We start from the raw sequence: 25,811 nt of genomic DNA, 5'->3' as shown, positions 1-25,811 counted from the left end.
CCTACCCCCCACTGTCTCTCCCCTAGTCCCCCCCAACAGACCCCAGTGTGTGATGCTCCCCTCCCTGTGTCCATGTATTTCATTGTTCAACACCCGCCTATGAGTGAGAACATTCAGTGTTTGATTTTCTGTTCTTGTGTCAGTTTGCTGAGAATGATGGTTTCCAGGTTCATCCATGTACCTACAAAGGACATGAACTCACCGTTTTTTATGGCTTCATAGTATTTCACTGTGCATATGTGCCACATTTTCCCTGTCCAGTCTATCATCGGTGGGCATTTGGGTTGGTTCCAAGTCTTCGCTATTGTAAACAGTGCTGCAATGAACATAAGTGTGCATGTGTCCTTATAATAGAACGATTTATAATCCTTTGGATATACACCCAGTAATGGGATTGCTGGGTCAAATGGAATTTCCATTTCTAGGTCCTTGAAGAATCACCACACTGTCTTCCACAATGGTTGAACTAATTTACACTCCCACCAACAGTGTAAAAGTGTTCCTGTTTCTCCACATCCTCTCCAGCAACGGTTGTCTCCAGATTTTTTAATGATTGCCATTCTACCTGGTGTGAGATGGTATCTCAATGTGGTTTTGATTTGCATTTCTCTAATGACCATTGATGATGAGCATCTTTTCATATATTTGTTGGCCTCATATATGTCTTCTTTTGAAAAGTGTCTGTTCATGTCATTTGCCCACTTTTGAATGGGCTTGTTTTTTTCTTGTAATCTGTTTTAGTTCTTTGTAGATTCTGGATATAAGTCCTTTGTCAGATGGGTAGATTGCAAAACAATTTTCCCATTCTGTTGGTTGCTGGTTCACTCTAATGATTGTTTTTTTTGCTGTGCAGAAGCTCTGGAGTTTAATTAGATCCCATTTGTCTATGTTGGCTTTTGTTGCCAGTGCTTTTGGTGTTTTAGTCATGAGGTCCTTGCCAATGCCTATGTCCTTAATGGTTATGCACAGGTTTTCTTCTAGGGTTTTTATGGTGTTGGATCTTATTTTTAAATCTTTAATCCTTCTGGAGTTAATTTTAGTGTAAGGTGTCAAGAAGGGGTCGAGTTTTTTCTTTCTGCACATGGCTAGCCAGTTTTCCCAACACCATTTGTTAGAGAAGGAATCTTTTCCCCATTGCTTGTTTTTCTCAGGTTTGTTAAAGATCAGATAGTTGTATTTCTGTTCCATTGGTCTATATCTCTGTTTTGGTACCAGTACCATGCTGTTTTGATTACGGTAGCCTTGTACTACAGTTTGACATCATGTAGCGTGATGCCTCTAGCTTTTTTCTTTTTGCTTAGAATTGACTTGGCTATGTGGGCTCTCTTTTGGTTCCATATAAAGTTTAAGGTGGTTTTGTCCAGTTCTGCAAAGAGGGTCATAGGTAGCTTGATGGGGATAGCATTGAATCTATAAATTACTTTGGGCACTTTGGCCATTTTCACAATATTGATTCTTCCAAACTATGAGCATGGATGTTTTTCCATCTTTTTGTGTCCTCTCTTATTTCCTTGAGCAGTGGTTTGTAGTTCTCCTTGAAGAGGAGGTCCTTTACATCCTTCGTTAGTTGTATTCTTAGGTGTTTTATTCTCTTTGTAGCAATTGTGAATGGCAGTTTGCTCTTGATTTGGCTCTCTTTAAGTCTGTTGTTGGCGTATAGGAATGCTTGTGATTTCTGCACATTGATTTTGTATCCTGAGACTTTGCTGAAGTTGCTTATCAGCTTAAGGAGAGTTTGGCCTGCGACAATGGGGTCTTCTAAATATACAATCATGTCTTCTGCAAATAGAGACAATTTGACTTTCTCCTTTCCATATTGAATACCCTTTATTTCTTTTTCTTGCCTGATTGTTCTGGCTAGAACTTCCAAAACTATATTGAATAGGAGTGGTGAGAGATGGCATCCTTATCTAGTGCCAGATTTCACAGGGAATGCTTCCAGTTTTTGCTCATTCAGTATGATATTGGCTGGGTTTGTTGTAAATAGCTTTTATTATTTGGAGATACATCCCATCAATACCTAGTTTATTGAGAGTTTTTAGCATGAAGTCCTATTGAATTTCGTAGAAGGCCTTTTCTTCATCTATTGAGATAATCATGTGGTTTTTGTCTTTGGTTCTGTTTATGTGGTGATTTACGTTTATAGACTTGTGTATGTTGAAGCAGTCTTGCATCCCTGGGATGAAGCCTACTTGATCATGGTGGATAAGCTTTCTGATGTGCTGTTGCAATTGGTTTGCCAGTATTTTATTGAAGATTTTTGCATCTATGTTCATCATGGATATTGGCCTGATGTTTTCTTTTCCTGTTGAGTCTCTGCCAGGTTTTGGTATCAGGATGATGTTAGTCTCATAAAATGATTTGGGAAGGATTTCCTCTTTTTGGATTGTTTAGAATAGTTTCAGAAGAAGTGGGACCAGCTCCTCTTTGTATGTCTGGTAGAATTCGGCTGTGAACCCATCTGGACCTGGGCTTTTTTTTTGGTTGGTAGGCTACTAATTGCTTCATCAACTTCAGTCCTTGTTATTGGTCTATTCAGGGTTTCAACTTATTCCTGGTTTAGGCTTGGGAGGGTGCAAGTGTCCAGGAATTTATCCATTTCTTCCAGGTTTACTAGGTTATGTGCATAGAGTTTTTGTAGTAATCTCTGATGGTGGTTTTTATTTCTGTGAAATCTGTGGTGATATCCCCTTTATCATTTTTTATTGCATCCATTTGATTTTTCTCCCATTTCTTTTTATTAATCTGGCTAGTGGTCTGCCTATTTTGTTGCTCTTTTCAAAATACCAGCTCCTTGATTTATTGATTTTTTGAAGGGTTTTTTGTGTCTCTGTCTCCTTCAGTTCTGCTCTGATCTTAGTTATTTCCTGTCTTCTGCTAGCTTTTGAGTTTTTTTATCTTGCTCCTCTAGCTCTTTCAATTTTGATGACAGGGTGTCAATTTTAAATATTTGCTTGCTTCTCATGTGAGCATTTGTTGCTATAAATTTTCCTCTAGAGACTGCTTTAAATGTGTCCCAGAGATTCTTGTACATTGTATCTTCATTCTTGTTGGTTTCAAAGAACATCTCTGCCTTCATTTCCTTGTTTATCCAGTCAACATTCAAGAACCAGTTGTTCAGTTTCCATGAAGTTGTGCAGTTCTGAGTTAGTTTCTGAATCCTGAGTTCTAATTTGATTTCACTGTGGTCTGAGAGACTGTTTGTTATGATTTCCATTCTTTTGCATTTGCTGAGGAGTGATTCATTACCAATTATGTGGTCAATTTTAGAGTAGGTGTGATGTGGTGCTGAGAAGAATGTATATTCTGTGGATTTGGGGTGGAGAGTTTTGTAAATGTCTATTAGGTTTGCTTTGTCCATGTCTGAGTTCAAGTTCTGGATATCCTTGTTAATTTTCTGTCTCATTGATCTAATATTGACAGTGGAGTGTTAAAGTCTCCCACTATTATTGTGTGGCAGCCTAAGTCTCTGTAGGTCACTAAGAACTTGCTTTATTTATCTGGGTGCTCCTTTATTGGGTGCATACATATTTAGAATCGTTAGCTCTTCTTGTTGCATTGATCCTTTGACCATTATGTAATGCCCTTCTTTGTCTCTTTTGATCTTTGTTGGTTTAAAGTCTATTTTATCAGAGACTATGATTGCAACTCCTGCTTTTTTTTTTTTTTTTTTTTTTTTTGCTCTCCATTTGCTTGGTAAATCTTTCTCCATCCCTTTATTTTGAGCCTATGTGTATCGCTGCATGTGAGATGGGTTTCCTGGATAAAGCACACCAATGAATTTTGATGTTTTATCCAATTTGCCAGTCTGTGTCTTTTGATTGGGGCATTTAGCCCATTTACATTTAAGGTTAATATTGTTATGTGTGAATTTGATCCTGCCATTTTGATGCTAGCTAGCTGTTTTGCCCATTAGTTGAGGCAGTTTCTTCATTGTGTCAATGGTCTTTACCATTTGGTATGTTTTTGGAGTGGCTGGTACTGGTTGTTCCTTTCTATGTTTAGTGCTTCTTTCAGGAGCTCTTGTAAAGCAGGCCTGGTGGTGATGAAATCTCTGAGCAATTGCTTGTTCATAAAGGGTTTTCTTTCTCCTTTGTTTATGAAGCTCAGTTTGGCTGGATATGAAATTCTAGGTTGAAAGTTCTTTTTTTTAAGGATGTTGAATATTGGCCCCCACTCTCCTCTGGCTTGTAGGGTTTCTGCTGATAGATCCGCTATGAGTCTGATGGACTTCCCTTTGTGGGTAACCTGACCTGTCTCTCTGGCTGCCCTTAGCATTTTTTCCTTCATTTCAACCCTGGTGAGTCTGACAATTATGTGCCTTGGGGTTGCTTTTCTTGAGGAATATCTTTGTAGTGTTCTCTGTATCTCCTGGACTTGAATGTTGGCCTGCATTGCTAGGCTGAGGAAGTTCTCCTAGATAATATCCTGAAGAGTGTTTTCCAGCTTGGACTCATTCTCTCTGTCCCATTCAGGTATACCTATCAAATGTAGATTAGGTCTTTTCACATAATCCCGTATTTATTGGAGGTTTTTTTTCATTTCTTTTTTGTCTCTAATCTTGCCTTCTTGTTTTATTTCATTGAGTTGCTCTTCAATCTCTTATATCCTTTTGTCTGCTTGATTAATTTGGCTATTGAAACTTGTGTATGCTTTGCGAAGTTCTCATGTTGTGTTTTTCAGCTCCATCAATTCATTTATATTCCTCTCTAAGCTGTTTATTCTTGTCAGCATTTTGTCAAACCTTTTTTCAAGGTTCTTCGTTTCTTTGCATTGGGTTAGAACATGTTCTTTTAGCTCAGAGAAGTTTGTTATTACCCACCTTCTGAAGCCTGTTTCTGTCAATTCATCAGACTCATTTCCATCCAGCCTTGTTTCCTTGCGGGTGTGGAGTTGTGATCCCTTGGAGGAGGAGAGGCGTTCTGATTTTGGTTGTTTTCACCCTTTTTGTGCTGGTTTCTTCCCATACTTTTGGATTTATCTACCTGTGGTCTTTGTAGTTGGTGACTTTCAGATGGGGTCTCTGAGTGGACATCCTTTTTGTTGATGATGAAGTTATTTTCTTTCTAGTTTTTTAGTTTTTCTTCTAACAGTCAGGTCCCTCTGCTATAGGACTGCTGGAGGTCTACTCCAGACCCTGCTTGCCTGGGGATCACCTGCAGCAGCTGCAGAACAGTAAGGGTTGCTACCAGTTTCTTCTTCTGTCATATTTGTCCCAAAAGGATACCCACCAGATGGAAGCCTGAGCTTTCCTTTATGAGGTATCTCTTTGGGTATATGGCCATCAGGGAGCTCCTTGAGGAGATAATCTGTCCCTTATAGAAATTCAAGTGCTGAGCTGTAAGCTCCATTGTTCTGTTCAGAGCTGCTGGGCAGGTACATTTAAGTCTGCTGCAGCAGAACTCATAACCGCCTTTTTTCCCCAGATACTCTGTCCCAGTGGGGCCTTATTTATAAGCTTCTGATGTGCTGCTGCCTTTTTTCAGAGATGGCCTGTCCAGTGAGGAGGTAGCCTGGTCACAGTCTGCCAGCAGAGGCATTGCTGAGCTGCTGTGGGCTCTGCCCAGCTGCTGTGTGAACTTCCTTGCAGTTTTGTTTATAGAGGTATAGTTAGAACTGCCTCGGTAATGGCAGTCTGCCTTAGTAATGGTGGACTATCTCCATAAGGGCAGACTGCCTCAGTAATGACAGATTGCCTTGGTAAAGGCTGGCTGCCTTGGTAATGGCAGACTGCCTCAGTAATGGTGGACTGCCTCAGTAGTGGCAGGCTGCCTCGATAGTGGTGGATGCCCTTCACCCCACAGAGCTGGATCATCCTGGTTCCAGGTGTGCTTGCTGTGAAACTCTCAATCCAGAGAGTTTCAGACTGCTGGTCTTACTGGGTGTGGGACTGGCGGAGCCAGATCACCTGGCTCCCTGTTTCAGCCCCATTTTTTTCAGTTGAACTGGTAACTCTGTCTCCCAGGTGGTCCAGTCGCCAGTTGAAATGGTGCCTGGATTTGTGTGAGATTTTGTGCAGAGACCCACTGTGCCGGCTGAAACAGCTGTGCTGGAGACTCGTGGCACTTTTCCGCCTGGGAATCTCCTGGTCTGTGGGCAGTAAAAATTCGTTTGGAAATTCGGTGATCACTCACCCTCTGCGTTTTCGCTGGGAACTGCAATCCAGAGCTATTCCTATTCGGCCATCTTGGATCATCCCTGTTTTGTTTTTTTGAGACAGTCTCACTTTGTCACCCAGCTTAGAGTGCAGTGGCATGACCTTGGCTCACTATAACCTCCATCTCCTGGGCCCCAAATGGCTCTCCTGCCTCAGCCTCCTCAGTTGCCAGGATTACAGATATGCACCACCATGTGCAGATAAGTTTTGTATTTTTTTTTTTTTTTAGTAGAGACGGGGTTTTACCATGTTGGCCAGACTGGTCTTACATAGTGATAGTTAAACAGAAAACTAAAGATTCACAAAGAGAAATAACAATTAACTCCCAGAGGAGGAAATATCATGCAAAAAAGTATACAAGGAAAGAAATGTAAGTGTAGAATACTACATGACTCAGCTGTGAATATAATCACATGATCATAATAACATAAACACTCAATCTTGATCTAAATATTAAATAACATGTTAAATAATTGTACCTATATTTGGAGGATTGTAGGCAATAAAGTATGGCTAGGTAGATGGGGTAAGTTAATGTAATAAATGTTAAGGTCTCCTTCTTCCTCTATAGGAAGTCAATAGCTAATATCAAAAATGGAAAGAAAAGAAAAAAATTATATGCAGATGCTACTTAGCAATCTGATAGCAAATTCCAAAAAGAAACAGCTTAGAAATGAAAGTGTTATCTCTGGATTGGGGGATGGATGTTGGTATTTTGGAGACTACTTTTTTATTATTATTATAAATAATAACCTTTGTAAAACTATTTGAAAATTTAAAGTATACTCATGTTATATTTTTATAAAAGTCATTAAATTCAAAATAATTTTTTAAAGAAAGCAAGGATAGTGGTTTGGAAGCCACTGTAGCGAATTAGGAGATGTCTGCTGTCTTATTACATTTTGTGCTGCTGTAACAGAATATGTGAGACCATGCAATTTATATGGAACAGAAATCTATCTGGATCATGGTTTTGGGGCTGAACCAAGATCCAAGCCCCAGATCGAAAGACTAGAATCTTCTGAGGACCTTCTTATTTCATCTTAACATGGCAGGAGACATCACATGGGAGAGAGAGAGGACTTAACCAATCTTTATAAAAAGGACCCAGTCTCATGCTAACAAGCTTGCTCCTGAAATAATGGCATAAATTAGTTTATAAAGGGTAGAGTCCTGATGATCTAATCACCTCTTAAAGGTCCCACCTCTCAGCACAGTTGCATTAGAAATTATACTTCTAAGACATGGACTTTGGAGAACACATTCAAATCATAGCACCACCCTTGTTTTGAGATCTTGTGGCACACGGAAGGTGAGAGAAGGAGCACTCTTCACAAGATGGGCATCTGAGGAGCAGGTGTTATCATGAAGAGAATGAGTGTCAGTTAACTAGAGAAGGTGTAAGGAGCTTGAAAATGGCGAGAAGTTAGTCCAAAGAAATTCAAGAGTGAAATAAATGAGAGAAAAACGTGGAAGAATCACATAACTGTAAGGGGATTAAAAAACAGTTTTTAAAAAACAGAATGTTGAAAAAAATTAGCAGACAAAATACAATTTTTAGAAATGAATGAAGGGGAAAACTATTTTTAATACAGTTCAAGGATTATATTTGATGTTGGCATCTATGACATTTTTAAGCCCCAAAACTTTAACACGATCTTAATGGTCTTATAACCCTGGTGACTTCCCTGACCCTGATTAGAAAGATGAATACTTACTAAAGACAAAAGAAGAAGAGAAAAATATATTAAAAACCAAAGCAAAACCTTGGGTTTGTTTTCTCTTTAGTAGGTGACAGTGTTAGCAGAACAGGTCAGCAGGCTGCTGAATGAGATCGAATACTTCCTAGACCTTTCAACATGCACATTCAAGTTGACAATTTAAGTAACAGAATTTATATCTTGAAGCCAGAATAATATTATTTCCAAACATATGTACAGGATCACATATTTCTAACTCCTCAAAAAACCTTGTAGCAGGCAAAGCAGGGCTGAGAGTAGAGGGTCGGGAGTGAAAGGGAATTGCTTTGCCTCAGGGCAATCACAAATTTGCTAAGTGAAGCCAAGCAGCACATTCCGGTTGAAATGCGAAGGGTTGTCTGTTAGCAGCGTTTTGGGGGTTTTGTTTCTTTTAAATTCTGACCTTCACATAATTCACTCAAGAAAGGAATACCTTAAAAGTAAGTCAGTTCTAATCCAACCAGTTTGGAATACATATTTAGTGATCAGGAGATAGGAAGAGTAATTGCCAAGTTTAAAAAATTTACACCTATCTTAATTGTTAAGATGTAGACTTCACCTTTTTCTTGATCTTACTTTACTTAGTAATTTAAAAATCCCAAGACCTTGAGAATAGCAATTCCCCACCCCATCTTGAGATTTTTATTCTTGCTTTTTGATGATGTAGTCCCACTACTGAAACATCAGGTGCTGGAAAGTTCTTAATTATATGGTAAACCACAAAGTGACCTGTTGAGTTTTTTAAAACCAACTCTGTAGCCTAGAAATTTATAGAAATATTTTCAATTAAATACATTGAAGTTCTCTCTTGTCCTCTGCTCTGTGAATTCTGAAGAACCCCCAACTCCCTAAAAGCGACGTGGAGACCTAACTCTCATCCCCACCTTGTTTTTCTGGAAATACATCCTAATTTTTCCAGACCAAATGTTTCTGTTCTGCATTGCCTCTCAGTTTAAAGACAAACTACTGGCTCAAAAGTAATGTCTATCTCACATTTTGGTCAAGCAAAGATATGATCACTCCCTCCTTTCTCCTACAATTGCACCCCACTGGTGTTCTTCATCTTTTTCTATTTTTAATGCAATTGTTCCCAGAAAGCAGCAGAGTCAGAATCCTGTGGAGGATGAGTTAACACACAGATTGGCTGGCTCCAACCACAGGGTTTCTGATTCAGTAAGTCTGCTATGGGGCCCAAGATTTGGTATTTCTAACAAGGCCCCAGATGATGAGGATAACGCAGTTGGAGAACCACACTTGAGAAGCTCTGGTCTCATGTTTTATAACTCTGACTATTCCAAATGTTAGTCCACATGTCTGATGCATTGTTTAAGTGAGGTGTGGCTACATAGTATAATAAAAACATTTTTAAATGGTGAAATCTTCTACTTATTATAATTCATTTAAACATAAAAATGCCAATTTGTACGTGAATTCTTAGAAGACAATTCCTTACATAAAACATAATATATATGTTTGGGTAAAACAAAAATCTTTCATACTTCAGAGATTTACAGTCCTTCCATGGAAAATGAAGTAATCGTCATCCTTTGTCTCTTCAAAGACTCAACAGAAATTGAGTATTTCTAAAAATGAGATTATGTGTATGTTTAATGGCCTGGAACTTTAATTTATTAAGCAAATAGTAACAGTTGACACTTGAACAAACATTCAGTGTTTCTTCCACAATGCTAAGTGCTCCATAGTCATTATTTAAGGTATTTTGTGTACAAACCAAAAATGTATAATACTCACTTTATACATAAGCATGCAGAGGTTGAGAGAGATTAAGTAATATAATCAAGGTGACACAAATAGGAAAGCTGTAATCCACATTCAAACTAAATTAGAAATTATCCCAGGGCAATATGCATAGTTTGATAGGCCCACCATTAAGTCTCAAGGCACTTCTGTTTTAAAAACTAAAATTATTGATTAGATGAGAAAACATTACTTAATGTTTTTTTCTTGACACGTCTCATCCTTACTCATCACACCAAGCTAGAGATAATAAGCATTGCCTCTCAAAGCAATAAAAATGTATCAGCTTAAAAATATAACTAAGAAACAATTGTTCAGCAACTGCTGAAAATAAGAAAATATTAATTTTTTCATAAAAGGTGCTTCTTGTTGGGCAGTAAATTGCTTGGAGAAAAAGTGAAAGTAAACAAGTGTTAGTATATAATTTCAGCTAAAGATAGTTCCCTCTACTCTGTGTAATTAAGCCAAAAAGGATTTTAAATCAAGGTTATCCACAATGAATATAATTCACCTGTTGATACTCAAGAATTAAACATTTTATGATTACTGTTTTACAGGGAAGCAAACAAGATCAGGCGGACTTTCACAGGAGAGTACAATAGGTCAGCAGCAGGTTAAAAAAACAGTTTTCTGACTTCCCTTAGTTGGATTAGTGTGCTAAACATTGTGAGCAGATTAACACATTACTGCAGAACGTTTAAAAGGCTGGTATCGTCTCTATTTTCTGAAAAACATTCCTCGTATGAGGTTAAAATTCATTTTAAATTCCACCTTACTATCAAGTCATACAGTGAATTTAATAAATATATCTTTGGAAATTTAAGGGAGCAATGCTGATACACGTTGAAAAAAATAAACATTGACATTAGTTTAAAGAGGACTTTGAACATCAGGGTCAGAATTTTAAGGCAACACATTTAAGATGTTTTAGTAAGATAAAAAATATTACTAGAGCTGCAATTTTTGAAAAAAGTCTTATTCTCCAGTATGTAAATGACAGTCAGGATGCCTGTTTACAGAGCAGAAATAGAATTAAGGCAGGTTTGAATCTTAGTAGAGATGTTAGAAATTAAAAAGAGAAGATGAAATAATAGAAAGTGTATTGTGGATACGCAGGAGGTAGGAGAGGTGATAGTTGCACAAAAACAAAGGTGTATACTTCCTAGCTGTGCCACAAAATTGAACTGCAGTTGTGTTTTAGGTAACTTAACTGGGGCTTGATGCTACTAAGGCTGAATTTTGAAAAGAAATTAATCACTGCAAAATAATATAATCTACCACATTTGGTTAAAAAAAATCTGTTTTCCCAAATTTGCTTTTGCAAGCTTCTTGAGGATACAATCAACCACAATACACTTTAAATTAAAGCAGATATATGGAAAAAACAGAAACAATACAAGGATATTCAACATCAACATTTCTATTAAGAATTATATTGGGGCATCTGGCCAACAGAGTAAGGCAATAAAAAGAAATAAGTATCAAAATGCAAGAACCAAAACTAATACTATTTGCAGAGGATGTTATTATCTATATTAAAACACATAAAAAAGAAGTATTAATCATGAGAGAGTTCAGCAATTTTTCTGGTTATATAAAAAATAAATATACTAATTTCTGTTCACCAGCAAAAAATCATATTAATAAAATTTAGAAAATGTAATTTTGGCCTGGGCACTGTGACTCACACCTGTAACCTCAGCACTTTGAGAGCCTTGAGCCCAGGAATTCAAGACCAGCCTGGCAACATGGAGAGACCCCATCTCTACAAAACTTTAAAACGTTAGCTGGGTGTGGTGCCACATGCCCGTGGTCCAAGCTACCTGGGAGGCTGGGACAGGAGGATTGGTTGGGCCTGGGAGGTCAAGGCTACAGTGATCCATGATTGCATGACTACTCAGCCAGGCTTTCCTTCCCTGTCTCATAGAAAGGAAAATGTAATTTTGGAGGCAGCATAACTCTCCATCCTAAAGTGTGGGTTATGTATAGTGACTTCCTTCTAAAAGTACAAAATGAGGGGTGAGGGAAGAGAGGATAATTTTGCAATGGATAAAAAGGACAAACACTACTTTAGATAGATGTTATACCAACAGTTACAAATCATGTAGAGAGTAAGGTAAGTACCCTTGATATGACATGATGAAAGTGACTCTTTATTCCTGTAGTCTTCCTCCCTCAAATTCATAACCCTAGTCTATGTATGAGAAAAAACATCAAATGAACTTTATCTGCAGAACATTCTGCAAAATACCTAACCAATAAGTAATCCTCTAAATAGCCACAGTCATCAACAGCAAGGAAAGTCTGGGAAAGTATCATAGTTAAGAGGAGCCTATAAAGACATGATGACTAAATGTAACATGGTGTCTTCCGTGGGGTCCTGAAACAGAGAAAGGACATTAGATGAAATCAAATGAAATCTGAATAAAAGGGGAAGTATCATCTTTTATTCAGATTTCATTTGATATGTTAATACTGCTATATCAATATTGGTTCATTAGTGGGAACAAATGTACCACACTAATGTAAGATGTTCATGACTCGGGAAACTGTGTGGAGTGGGGTTGAGGTAGATGGAAATTCTCTTATCTGGTCAGTTTCTCTGTAAATCTAAAAGTGTTCTAAAAACTGTAGTCTATTATTTTAAAAGTGTAATTTTTGTTTATAATATTAAAAATGTGAAATACATATTAAAACTTTAGCAGAGTTACAAAAACTTTATCGACAAACTTACATAATCATCTGAAAGACATTTAAAAACCCAAGATAAAGCAATGCACCACTTAACAACAGGGATATATGTACTGGGAAATGTGTAGTCAGGCAATTTTATCATTAGGCAAACATTATAGAGTGAACTTACACAAACCTAGATGGTATAGCCTACTGCACACTTAGGCTTTATGTAATAAGCTATTGTTCCTAGGCTAGAAATCTGTACAGCATGTTACTGTATGGAATACTAAAGGCAATTGCAATACAATACTAAGTATTTGTGTATCTAAACATAAAAAAGGTACAGTGCAAATACATTATTACAAACTTATTGGGCCATGACGATATATAGAGTCCATCATTGACTGAGATGTCACTATGTGGCACAAGACTGTATAAAGAATATGTAATGTTTATACAGTCTGAATTTTTAACTTCATACATTCTGAAGACTGTACAGTCTGTACAGTCTTTATACAGTCTGAAGAAATGAATTCAGAGTCTTAATATTGTAGAGAAATAAATTCTTCTCAAATTGATCAATAGTTTGAAACCAGAGCCAGTCAACCTTCCAAAAGATTATTCTTTTGGAATTTGCAAGGCTGAATCAAAAATGTATATGGAAGTACAAAGACCCAAGAAGAGGTAAAATACTGTTAAAGAAGATAAAAATGTGGGGAAATTTTCTTTATACCATGCATTGAGATGTAATATAAAGTTTGTAGTAATTAAGATAACCTAGTATTGCTGCAGGTGTAAACCAACTGAACAGTACAGGCATTCCTTTTCTCCCCTCCAGAAAAAGAGCCCCACACATATTCAGAAACTTGGTTTATAACAGAACGGCCATTATAGGTTAGTGAAAAAGGAGCTTTCAATAAATGGTACTGGGACTACTTTTACTGTTATAAAGGTGAAAAATTAAACTCTTATATGTAAAACTATTAGTTGTCTAAGAAATGTGGAATATAAGCTATGAAACTTTTAAAAGATAATATAAAATTTATGTTGTCAGTTAGGGAAAGATAAATAAGATGCAAAAAGTCACACACACAGGAAATGATTAACTCAATTTTATGGCGTCAAAAGATACCATTGATAAAGTAAAACACAAGTCACGAACTGGGAGAAAGAAGAGGAAGTAGCATCCAAAATACATGAAGAAATCTTGTCTATTAAAAGACTACACAATCTAGTACAAAGGAGCAGCAGAAGCCATGAAAAGGTATGCCACAGAAAAGGAGTCATGAAAAACAAATACACATATAAAATTTACATTCAACCTAAACATTAACTGGGGAAATGAAAATTGAGATAACCATGAAATATATTTCCAGACTCACAAAATTGACAACTATAAAAGTCTGACAATATTAAGGGTTAATAAGATGTGATGTGAATAAAACTTTTCTAAAACAACTATGTGAATGTCAATTGCTTCAAGCATGGAAAACAAATTTATATTCTCTAACAAAGCTGAACTTGTAACTTAGTAATTCAACATGTGAGTATTTACCCTAGAGAACTTTGAAAACATGTTCATTTGAACAAAAATATTTATAATAGAATTGAATAGTTACAGAAGTAGTCTAAGTATACAATAGTAAAAGAATAAATAAAAAAAATTTGGTATATTCACCTTGTGTTGACACTAGACAACAGTGAGAATAAATGTATTCACCCTCAAACAACAATATGAAGGAAGTTCAGGAACATAATGTGTAATAAAGTTAAAAAGCAAATAATATGTAATCACATGCAATGTAATTTCTACTAAAACTATGCAAAAATTAAACAATATGCTGTTTTGGCATAGATATAGGGTAAAAGTCAAAAAGCAAAGTGAAGGAATATTAAACACAAAATTTATGATTTAATTTCCCCTGAGCTGAGAGGAAAGGGAAAGAAATTCCGAATGATAGAGGATATTTCAAGACAGAAATGATAACCATTTCTAAAATCAAATATTAGGCAGAGTGTGCATTTGAATTATAATTTCTTACATCTTACACATATTTTATGTTTAAAATATACTCCATATTTAGAAACATGGTTTTATTTCTTATTTATTAATTTATTGAGATGGAGCCTTCCTCTGTTGCCCAGACTGGGGTATAGTGGCACAATCTCAGCTTACACCAACCTCTGCCTCCCAGATTCAAGCAATTCTCCTGCCTCAGCCTCTCAAGTAGCTGAGACTACAGGTGTGCACCACCACATCCAGCTAATTTTTGTATTTTTCTTAGATTGGATTTTGCCATATTGGCCAGGCTAGTCTTGAACTCTTGACCTCAAGTGATCTGCCTGCCTCAGCCTTCCAAAAGGCTGGGATTATAGGCATGAGCCACCACACCTGGCAGAACATGGTTTTAAAACAGAACAAATAATAGCATGGATTTCTCCCAAAGCATTTGTAACAAAGTCATTCTACAAAATATCTATAAAACATCTCAGAATAAATTTAAATAGATTAGGCTATTTGTCTAACTATTTTTGCCCATTTTTCTGACAACACATTAGGAACAGAAGGAAAAAACAATCTGAAGTCCCAGCTGTTGGAAATCTGAGTCGTTTCTACTCTATTTGCTTTCCCTAAGAATGGTAAGAGCTGGGCATGGTGGTACGTGCCTTTAGTCCTAGCTACTCTGGAGGATGAGGCAGGAGGATCACTTGAGCTCAGGACTTTGAGGCTGCTGTAATCTATAATCACACCACTACACTGCCGCCCAAGCAACAGTGAGACCCAGTCTCAAAAAACAAAAGAAAAGAATGGTAGACAAGACAAGAGAATGTGAATGGGTATGAGCGGAGCATAGAACAAGGATGAGTTTTATCAGGCATTTATTTTCATGTTTGTTGCACAGATAGTATTCACGTCACTTGATCAGTTGGAATGCTCAGCAAATCAGTGTTCTCATTAATTATTCTTTTTACTAGTTAATTAAGATTAAACCCCAATTAATTTGAATATCCTCTCTACTTCTAACAGAAATCTAAAGATGACATAAGAGGTTGATGCTAGAAATTTGAGATGATCAAGAGTCAGTACAGACGAGGTCCAACCTCTCATTTACAAAATCATATAGTACTTTGGAGCTAAAAGCTCCTTAGAGATGTTCTATTTCTGCCCTTCATTTTGCAGTGGTTGCACTGAATCTGAATCTGCTATTTCAGAACAGAGCTAGTACTCTGTTCTTCAAAGGCTCTACTTCTCTGGCATATACCATGATTATTGATCCTCATGAAAAGCTTCAAAGCACACTAATGACATTCCTCTGCTTTTCATTTAAAAGCAGCAAAGTGCACTGGCTGGTATGTTTTAGAAGACACTTTACAATAGCAAAATAAAAGGATTGTCTACTTTATCAAAGTTGAATGTACTCACTAGAACCAATAAATAATGGAATAGCAATGGTTTCCCATAGAGAGAACTGCAATTTCAATTCAGCATGAAAATAAACAATTACCATTGTAAACAAATCATTTTTAAAGACCTAGAATGCTGTTCAACCAAATACACTTAGAGCTGAATTCTGAGCCATATAAATGTTTCAGAGTGCTTATTATCAACAGTGAGGTTCTAAGATAAATCTGAAGTATGTCAACAGGTAGAAATTAATGAAGATCATATAAATTTTAGCTGCTTTATTAATGCATGGTTCTCCAGAGATTTAAAAAAAAAACACAGTGAATTATATGGGTCCTTTTCCACAATTTATAATTCATGTAATGGCTGCTGTAGTTGAACCTATTGACTTGGTTAGAATTTAGTATGATTGTAGCTTTGCAGCAGCATAAAAAGTAATTGCTCATGTCTTAGGAATGTTGTATTATGGAACAAGTGAATGTATTTTTAGAACATAATGCTTCATTTCAATGTCATCTGAAAACCCAGCTTATAAAAACCACAAGGCTAGAAGTTGAAGGAAAATATCACATTGAATTTCTTAGAGAATTATGAGAGAGTAAAATACTATTATAATATGAATATTTTATCGACATTAATATTCTTGCTCTTGTCACAAGTAACATGTTTATTGGCATGGCCTCAATTCCTGCCAGCAAATTTCAAGCAAACATGTAATTTACTCAGAATCTGGACCAACAGCCCCTAAGATAGAAGCAAACAACTTTATATCTATTAGACACCCATTATAGGAAATCACAGAAACTACACATTTTCCACTGTTTTGGGTAATTCTTTTAGCTAATTCACTTCTTTCAGATAATTTAGAAGATTCTATATTTTTTCATAGAAATTCCACAGGTTTAGAAGTTGAGAAACTTAGAATCTTGTGTCAGATCTGCTGTTATTTGGGGAAGTCACTTTATCTCCTTTGGCCTGCCTCAATCTTCTACAAACTGGAAATAATAAATTTATTCTTAGTTTCCTAAACAAGCTTTCCATCAGCATCAGCCATATATTTAAGGAATTTCTTAAGAACTCTGTTTCTCAAATTATCAGATTTAGGTAAGTCCTAGAGATTTACCTTCTTTTTATTCAAAAAACAAACAAACAAAAACCTCTCCAGGTGATCTTGATCCATAAACGGATTTGTAAATCAATAAGCAACATAATTTCAAAGGAACTTTCCAGCTCTGTGATTCAAAAAATATGCACTTGTTGATGAAGGTTACTATTCAAAGCACACTCGTTTTAGAATTGTAAATGACTCTGGTTGCATTCTTATATATCAACAACAGTCAAGCTGAGAGCCAAATCATGAACAACCTCCCATTCACGATTGCCACAGAAAGCATAAAATACCTAGGAATACAGCTAACAGGGGAAGTGAAAGATCTCTGCAGGGAGAACTAGAAACCACTACACGAAATCAGAGATGACACAAATGAATGGAAAAACATTCTACACTCATGGATAGGACGAATCAACATCATGAAAATGGCCATACTGCCCAAAGCAATTTATAGATTCAGTGCTATTCCCATTACACTAGCATTGACATTCTTCGCAGAACTAGAAAAATCTATTTTAAAATTCTTATGGAACCAAAAGGAGTCTGAATAGCCACAGCAGTCTAAAACCAAGGCAGTCTTAGGCAGAAAGAACAAAGCCATTGGGAACCCTAGGTGTTAGGCTCAAATGTCAGTTTTTTAGGAACTGCTGAGACGGTGGAATGGTCCATTTATCTCAGAACTCGGTGGACAGCTTTACAGTTTTTTTATACCTTTTCAAGATAGACACTTGAGCTATATTCTTGGGACTTTTCTCTTGCAGACATGTTGGGCCTACCTCCTGGTATGATGCCTCCTATAGGTCTCCCAAAGAGGATACCCCTGGAAGATGGACTCCAATGGTCATGCCCCTTCTGGGAATGCAGCCTCCTCCCTCTGGGATGCGAGGCTTTCTTTGACTTTGGCCACAGAGTATGGAAGTAGCTCCACAGAGAGGAGGGCTTGATTCCTCAGGGCCACATTACCACAACCTATTTGTTTGCTATGCTGCTATCCACGGAGTCTCTACAGATTGTCTGGTTTCCCTTCCCCTACCTGGAGAATGTGCCCATCAAGGCCCTAGACTCATCTTGCCCTCGTAGCTCCCTGTTTTCCATAAGGCTGTGCATAGTCCTTTTATTTCCTTGTGGTCTATGAAACTGATTTATAATAAACTTTTAAGAGAATATTAAAAAAAAAAAAGCTGAAAGCATCACACTACCCAACTTCAAATTATACTACAGGACTACAGTAACCAAAACAGCAAAGTACATCAGTACCTTGAACAGACACATAGACCAATAGAATAGAATAGAGAGCCCAGAAATAAGACCACATATCTATAACTATCTGATCTTTGACAAACCTGATGAAAATGCAATGCGGCAAAGGATACACTATTTAATAAATGGTGCTAGGATAACTGGCTAGCCATATGCAGAAAATTGAAACTGGACCCCTTCCTTACACCATATACAAAAATTAACTCATGATAGATTAAAGACTTACATGTAAAACCCCAAACTCTAACAACCCTGAAAGATAACGTAGGCAATACCATTCAGGACATAGGCATGGGCAAAGATTTCATGACAAAGACACCAAAAGCAATTGCAACAAAAGCAAAAGTTGACAGATGGGATCTAAATAAACTAAAGAGCTTCTGCACAGCAAAAGAAACAATCAACAGAGTAAACAGACAACCTACACCCTGGGGGATAATTTTTGCAAACTATGGATCTGACAAAGGGCTAGTATCCAGCATCTGAAAAGAACTTAAATTGACAACCCCATTAAAAAGTGGGCAAATGACATGAACAGACACTTCTCGACCAAAGACATATATGAGACAAACAATCATATGAAAAAGAAGCTCAGTATCACTGATCATTAGAGAAATGTGAATCGAAACCATGATAAGTCAGAATGGCTATTATTAAAAAGTTAAAAAATATGCTAGCAAGGTTGTGGAGAAAAAGGAATACATATATGCTATTGGTGGTAGTGTAAATTATTTCAAACATTGTAGAAGACAGTGTGGCAGTTTTTTCAAAGACCTAAAGACAGAACTACCATTTTACCCAGCAATCCCATTACTGAGTATATACCCAAAGGAGTGTAAATTTTTCTATTATGAAAAGACATGCATGTGTATGCAGCACAACTCATAATAGCAAAGATATGGAATAAACCCAAAAGTCCATCAATGGTGGAATGGATAAAAAGATGTGGTACATATACACCATGGAATACTATGCAGCCATGAAAAAGAATGAGACCATGTCCTTTGCAGGGACATGGATGGAGGTGGAGACCATTATCCTTAGCAAACTAATGTAGGGACAGAAAACCAAGTACCACATGTTCTCACTTACAAGTGCGAGCCACATGATGAGAACACACAGACCCATAAAGGGGAACAACACACACTGGAACCTTTTGGGTGAAGGGTGGGAGAAGAGAGAGGATCAGGGAAAAATAACTAATGGATACTAGTTAGTTACCTGGGTGAAGAAATAATCTGTACAAAAAACCCCCATGATACACAAGTACCTATGTAACAAACCTGCATATCTTGCACATGTACGCTTTAACTTAAAAGTTAAAAAAATAAAATAAAAAAGACTGGTTGAGGGCTGGGTGTAGTGCCTCATGCCTGTAATCCTAGCACTTTGGGAGGTCGAGGCAGATAGATCACTTGAGGTCAGGAGTTTGAGACCAGCCTGGTCAACACAGTGAAACCTGGTTTCTACTAAACACACAAAAAAGAAAAAAAAATAAATTAGCTGGGCATGTTAGCACATGCCTGTAGTCCCAGCTACTTGGGAAGCTGAGGCAGGAGAATCGCTTGAATCTGGAGGCACAGGTTGCAGTGAGCCAAGATCCAAGATCATACCACTGCACTCCAGCCTTTGTCTCAAAAAAAAAAAAAAAAAAGACTGGTTGCAATTAAATTAATTTTAACCTTAAATTAATCTTAACATTGAAACTATAGAAAAGCAAAGTCCTAAAAAAAAATGAGGATTTTCTATGAAAAGGTTCAGGATCATTATATGAACATAAACATCACTATAAGTACACATACAGGGCCAGTGCAGATACGCTTGTGACATGAAAATTTAATTCACATGGGAACAAAAGCAATTAAATCATGTTGCACATACTTCTTATGGGATGCTCTCATTGAATAAGGACAAATTTTATTTTATTGAGACATTATAAAACTTTTTTTTGAGAGACAAGGTCTCACTGCTGCCCATGCTGGAGCACAGTGGAGTGATCCTAGGTCACTGCAGTGTCGACTTCCCAGGCCTAAGCAATCCTTTCACCCCAGCCTCCTGAGCAGCTAAGACTACAAGTGCAAGCCACCAGGACCAGCTAATTCTTTTTTGTTTTTGTAGAATTGGGGTCTGGTTACATTGCTTAGACTGGTCTCAAACTCTCAGACTCAAGCGAGAGTCTCACCTCATCCTCCAAAGTGCTGGGATTATAGGCATGAGCCACTGTGCCCACCCTAAGATGTAAGATAATTAATGAACATGTGACCATGTAGTTTTCATTAAAGTGGCATTCCCATGTCTCCTGCCTCCCTCTATCCGAACCCATACAAATTAACTGCAAAATCTGTCTTCAGGCTTTTAAGCTGACCGATTTTCTATGTGGAGTTATCTGGCACAAACTGATAGAATATTGGAAATTATTTAAGATAGTAATTTGAGAATAACTAATAACAAACCCTTCTCACTGATGGCGTTGACAGCGATTAGGCCACTGAGCCAATTGTGTCTTGAGACTAGTCCTAGTTGCATTATCAAGAGCAACTTTCTATTCACAACAGCCATGAAATATTCCTTGAATTCTTCTAAAAGCAGTGTCATATCATTCACATATATTTTATAGGAAAGTTAAAAAATAACTTTCACATCATCAAAATAATTACCAAGCTGCCAGGCTCGTGCCTGCCAACTCTGGTTCTCATTGGATTTTTAGATGTGAATCATGTATCCATAACTGTGAGTCCACATTAAAGTTCTGCCAGAGCCTGGCATCAGCCTCTGCACAGACAATCACAAGCCAATAAAGAGGCAATGGAAACAGCACTCTATTGATCTTGGCTTATTTACTCATAAACTAGGAAAGCAGTGGAACAGCTAGGTTAGAAGCCTGCTGTCTCTTCATGTAAAATGTTGGCCTAAGAGATCTATAGACCTTTTTAAAAACAAAGAAGGCAGCAAGATTTAAAATAATAAAACAAATAAGTCTTACTTTTGCAATTTTACTTGCTGATTTTCTTACAGTCCTCCCTAAAATTTTAATTATATATTTTATAACATTTAGTTATAATTTTATTTATACTTGGTCACTCTCTAAATATTGTGTAAAGAGAATGAGTATTGCCTGAAACCAAAATTTATCAGAGAAGTGGTATCTTCAGAACCTAGCATGTTGGTGGTGGCAGTGTGACTGTGAAAGACCCCCAAGGGAAGGTGAAACTGAAGGAAAAGTGTCATATTTGCACGTTTGTCAGGAGATTCTCAATGCAGTGATAAGAACTTGAAATTTCTATGTTTGCTTTCTCTTAAAAGAAAAAATATATTTATTTAGCCAATAGGTATTTTTTAAAGTGAGAGAAACTATGAGAGAGCTGTAGCAGAAAAGCAAGTTAATAATAAAGGAAACAGAAAAGGAATTAATATAGCTGACTTGATACCAGAAAGGTCATGCAGGAGGCAGTCTGGAGAATGGATTGGAGAAGGGTGAAAATTGAAAGTCACAGGCTTTGTGACTAAGTTACATTTGCTTGAAGTCAATGATGTGGGGGTGGAAAGGATGGATTGAATTAGAGGGATTTTAAGGAGGTATCAATCATTGCTACCTGGTACAGGAGGAGGAACAGGAGGAGGAAATTTTGGTGAGATGACCAGTTCACGTTAAAGCAAAGTTTGAATTGCCTATGGCAAATCCTTGTGAAAATATTTACTTAATGGACAATTGTAGATATGCTCAGATATCTCTGTCTCATATATACATAAGACAGATTTTGGAGTCATTAACAGGTAAATGGAGTGGTGAACATATTTACCAAGGAAAAGATGAACTGTAAATGGTCTGCTAGAATTGACTAATTGTTGACAACAATAATTGGAGATGTTGGTAAATGATACTGCAATTTGATGCTTAGAGGAAAAACTGAAATTTCAGAATTGAAGAGTAAATTATAATGAGGAATTGGAGACAACAAATTGCAGCCTTTTTTTTAGAAAATTTGGTGGAAAAAGAAGGAGAGTGATGGAAAAGTAGGATCAACATAGATATGACACAGAAACTTTATGCATATTTATAGGCTGAAGGGAAAATCATAGAGAAGGTAAGCTTGAAGACAGAGGAGAAAAATAATAAATGATATCTGAGATAAAAAGAAATGGTATTCAAGCTCAGAAACATACATGAAGCTTCGATAGGAGAGTACATACTCCCTTAGTGTGGGAGAGGTAAAGACAAGAATGGAAATGGGATGCCGGGAAGTTTTTTCACAGATGAGAAAAGGCACAGAAAGTCAATGTTATTACACTAAGGTCAAGATTTTTTAAATAAAAATTTTAACTTGCATTACTGAAATGATACATATTTATAGTAAAAATATTTTAATATAAAACATTTTAAAAGAAAAATACATTCTTGATATAAATAGAATTGTGCCTGCTCCTTGCCTTCTCTTGTAAAGTGGCCCACATTGGAATGTTTTATAATCTTTCATGCACTGGGAAGGTCATAAATATCACTAATATGCTTTAGGTTTCAGCTTAGTCCTTTCTATCTTCCTTTTATCCTGAACTGTTTATGCTAACTCCCCAATGTTTTTCAAACAGTCGTCATCCACATCACTGAATTTTTTCATATTTTCCAAACATTTCCCCTAAATATTTTATTTCTTTCCCAGACTTGAGTTACATTGAAAGCAAGAGCCACATTCCACTCATCTTCAGAATTCCACAACACAAATTCTGAGCTTTAGACATTGGAGACCAGCACTGTAAAACAGAACCTTCTGTGATGATGGAAATGTTTCTCTATGCCATCCAGTACAGTAGCTACTAGCTATTGTGGTTATTTCCCATTCAAAAGGTGAAACTCAACAACTGAACTCTTAATTAAAATTAAGAAGTGGATTGAACCTACTGTATTGAATAGTGCAGTTGTACACAATTAGTATAGTGGTTCAAATAATTATTTTTTAGTTGTTTTTCAAGCCTTACTGTAAATTAGAGAGAGCAAATTGGAGGAGAAATAACCAAAAGAAAGAGAAAAAAATGTTAAATTAGACAAAGGAACTAAAAAACTCCTCAGTCTTCATTAGAAGATGGTCAAACCAATTTCTTAACTGCTGTTGACAATAATGGTTTCAAGTCATCTAAGGAAGGGATGAGTAGCCGGGAACTTGTGTAATTTCAATCAAATTTAATTTTTATAATAATTCCAAGAAACATGCCATTATCCCTATATCACAGACTAAAACAAAATAAACAAAAACAAATAAAACCCTTGAGACTCAGAACTATTTTAACAATTTTCCCAAAGCTGCTAAAAGATAAAACTAGAGTCTTGACCCATCAATGCCAAAGTCTAGTTTTGCTCTCTGTATGATGTTGGAATTATATTCATCACACCATAGTCTAAGAACACAAACACACGAATACAACATTTTAGAAAAAAACAAATGCTATAAAATATTTAAAATATAAGCAAATCCTTAAGGTGAGTAAAAGGATATATTCTTAAATCATTAGAAAATATTTATTTCCAAATGAATTATGGCCTCATGATTCTGTATAGACAAGATAAAACCATTTTTATTTTCATAAGACAAGACAGATATAGTAAATTTTAAAACCCTAAAAATTTTCTTATATTGCATGCATTAAATTGTTTTAGCATATCATTTCCCCAAATAAATTTGCTACATCTTCTTTTCGAAGAGAAAAATAAAAATCAGGGAATTGCAAAGATATTAAATTCTTTTTCATTACCTCCAAAGAATACAACTATAAAACTTTTTCTTACCTTTTTCCTTCCTGTAAATGTGTGATATATTCCCGTTGTCCCTCACAGCAAACCTCTGTATGATTTCTTCAATGGTTCGGGTCCCAAATGATGTATTAACAACATATACATCTGTTTTATATTTTCAAAGTATTCTCCGTCTGTAATTAAGAAATACATTGTCAATGCCAATATGAAGACTGAAAGAAAAGAATGGTTTTAAGACTGTTGTCCATGGTCAAAAGAACACACTTACTGCTTCCAAATGTCTATAAATAAACTATGGTTTCTTAAAAGGCCCATGAAATGAAACTTTATTTGTTGTCATTATTTATCTAATTTCTTACTTAAAGGTTATCTTTGTTAGAAATGAAATCAATTGAATTATTTAAATATTTTTCAACAATAACGCATTTTTATACTAGAATTCTTATTCACTTTCAATTGCCTTTCTCATTCTTTTTACTTTCATTCCATGTTTTCCTTCTGAATTATAATTGTATATTCTATTTGAGATGAAATACTCATATTTCTCTAAAACGTGGCTGGTAAACAAAACCATGTAAGAGTGTCCATAAGAGGGAACCTCAGATCTCTTTCATCTGTGATTTTTAGTTATCCTTGGCTTTACTAAACCATGGGTTACTATGGCTGTTGTCATCTCAGTTAAATATAGACTCTAATTTAGATAATCATAGGATAAAACCCAAAGTGACATACTTCTTCAAATAAAGCACTGATACCCCTTCATATACACAATGGTGGGAGAGACATACTGAATTTAACATTCAACCAGTTTGAACTCTGTTATTTCAGTAGTTAGTATAAACACAACCAGAGAGATGCAAACCAGAAGGAAAACAACAAAAATTTCTGCATTCTGTGTTTCCTCAAGCAAAAAGGCCTTATTAGGAAAAAACCAAAACACTTTTACTAAACGCATCAACATAATCAAGGATGTGTGTTGTGGCATTTATTGGAGAGAACCATGTTGTTGGATTTAACATCTTTTATCCCAGCCCAATAGGTTTGGTTCAGTTCACATTTATTGACTGCTGTCTTTAGATAAAAGATTTTTGTAAATGATTCATTATAAAAAGGTGTTCTAATATAGGCTTTGTTCTTTCCTCAGTGATAAAGAATTTATTTTAAAAAAACGATAAGAGAATCCAAAACACCACAGTATGGAAGCAATCTTTTTCAGCTGGAAAAACCTCTAGGTGACTGCCCACACCACCTGGTAACTCCATACTGACAGACAACACAATAATTAGGAATAAACAAGTCATACAAAACTGCGGTTTACATAGGCTTTATCATTGCAATTATATTAGGCAGTACTTTATAGTAGGTAACTAAAGGACTGGAAAAGTAAGGTGTTGAGTATAATTCCAACTAACTGACCAAAAGCAAAAAACTAAACTTTTTACAAAACAGCTTTCTGGCCCACTAGTTATTAAGCCCTCTATGTAGTTTTAACCTGAGTCTTTCCCAATCACCATGTGCCCCATTGCACCCCCCCCCCCCCCCCCCCTTGTTTAAATGGGAATCTCCCTTTTTCACCCCGGCTGGGGTGCAACAGGGCAACCTTGGCTCACTGCAACCTCCGCCTCCCATTCACCACGTGCTCTTAATTAAGCCTGGGAATACACAAGTGTGAATTCAAAGCAACTCAACTGATGATATTCAGTACCCAACTATAGACTGTAGGTATGCTAAAATATAAATGCATAGTGGATGGTGTAGGTTCCCCGTCCAGAACCTCCTTACCTGCTTGTACATTTCTCTACCAGCTGCTTTGAGATTTGACTCTTACTGCCTAGCAGCTAGCTGCCCCTTCCTTGACAAACTGTCCTTCAATGAATATTGACTGGCACAGGGGCACCAAAGAAAGCCTCCTCGCTTTTGGATGGACTAACCCTGTGATGGACTAACTCCGTGGTGCA

Source organism: Sapajus apella, unplaced genomic scaffold, assembly GCF_009761245.1.
Source record: "Sapajus apella isolate SASKATOON/1434 unplaced genomic scaffold, GSC_monkey_1.0 scaffold7, whole genome shotgun sequence".
NCBI classification, from domain to species: Eukaryota; Metazoa; Chordata; class Mammalia; order Primates; family Cebidae; genus Sapajus; species Sapajus apella.
The sequence above is the reverse complement of the archived record's forward strand: the minus strand, read 5'-3'. Positions refer to the sequence as shown.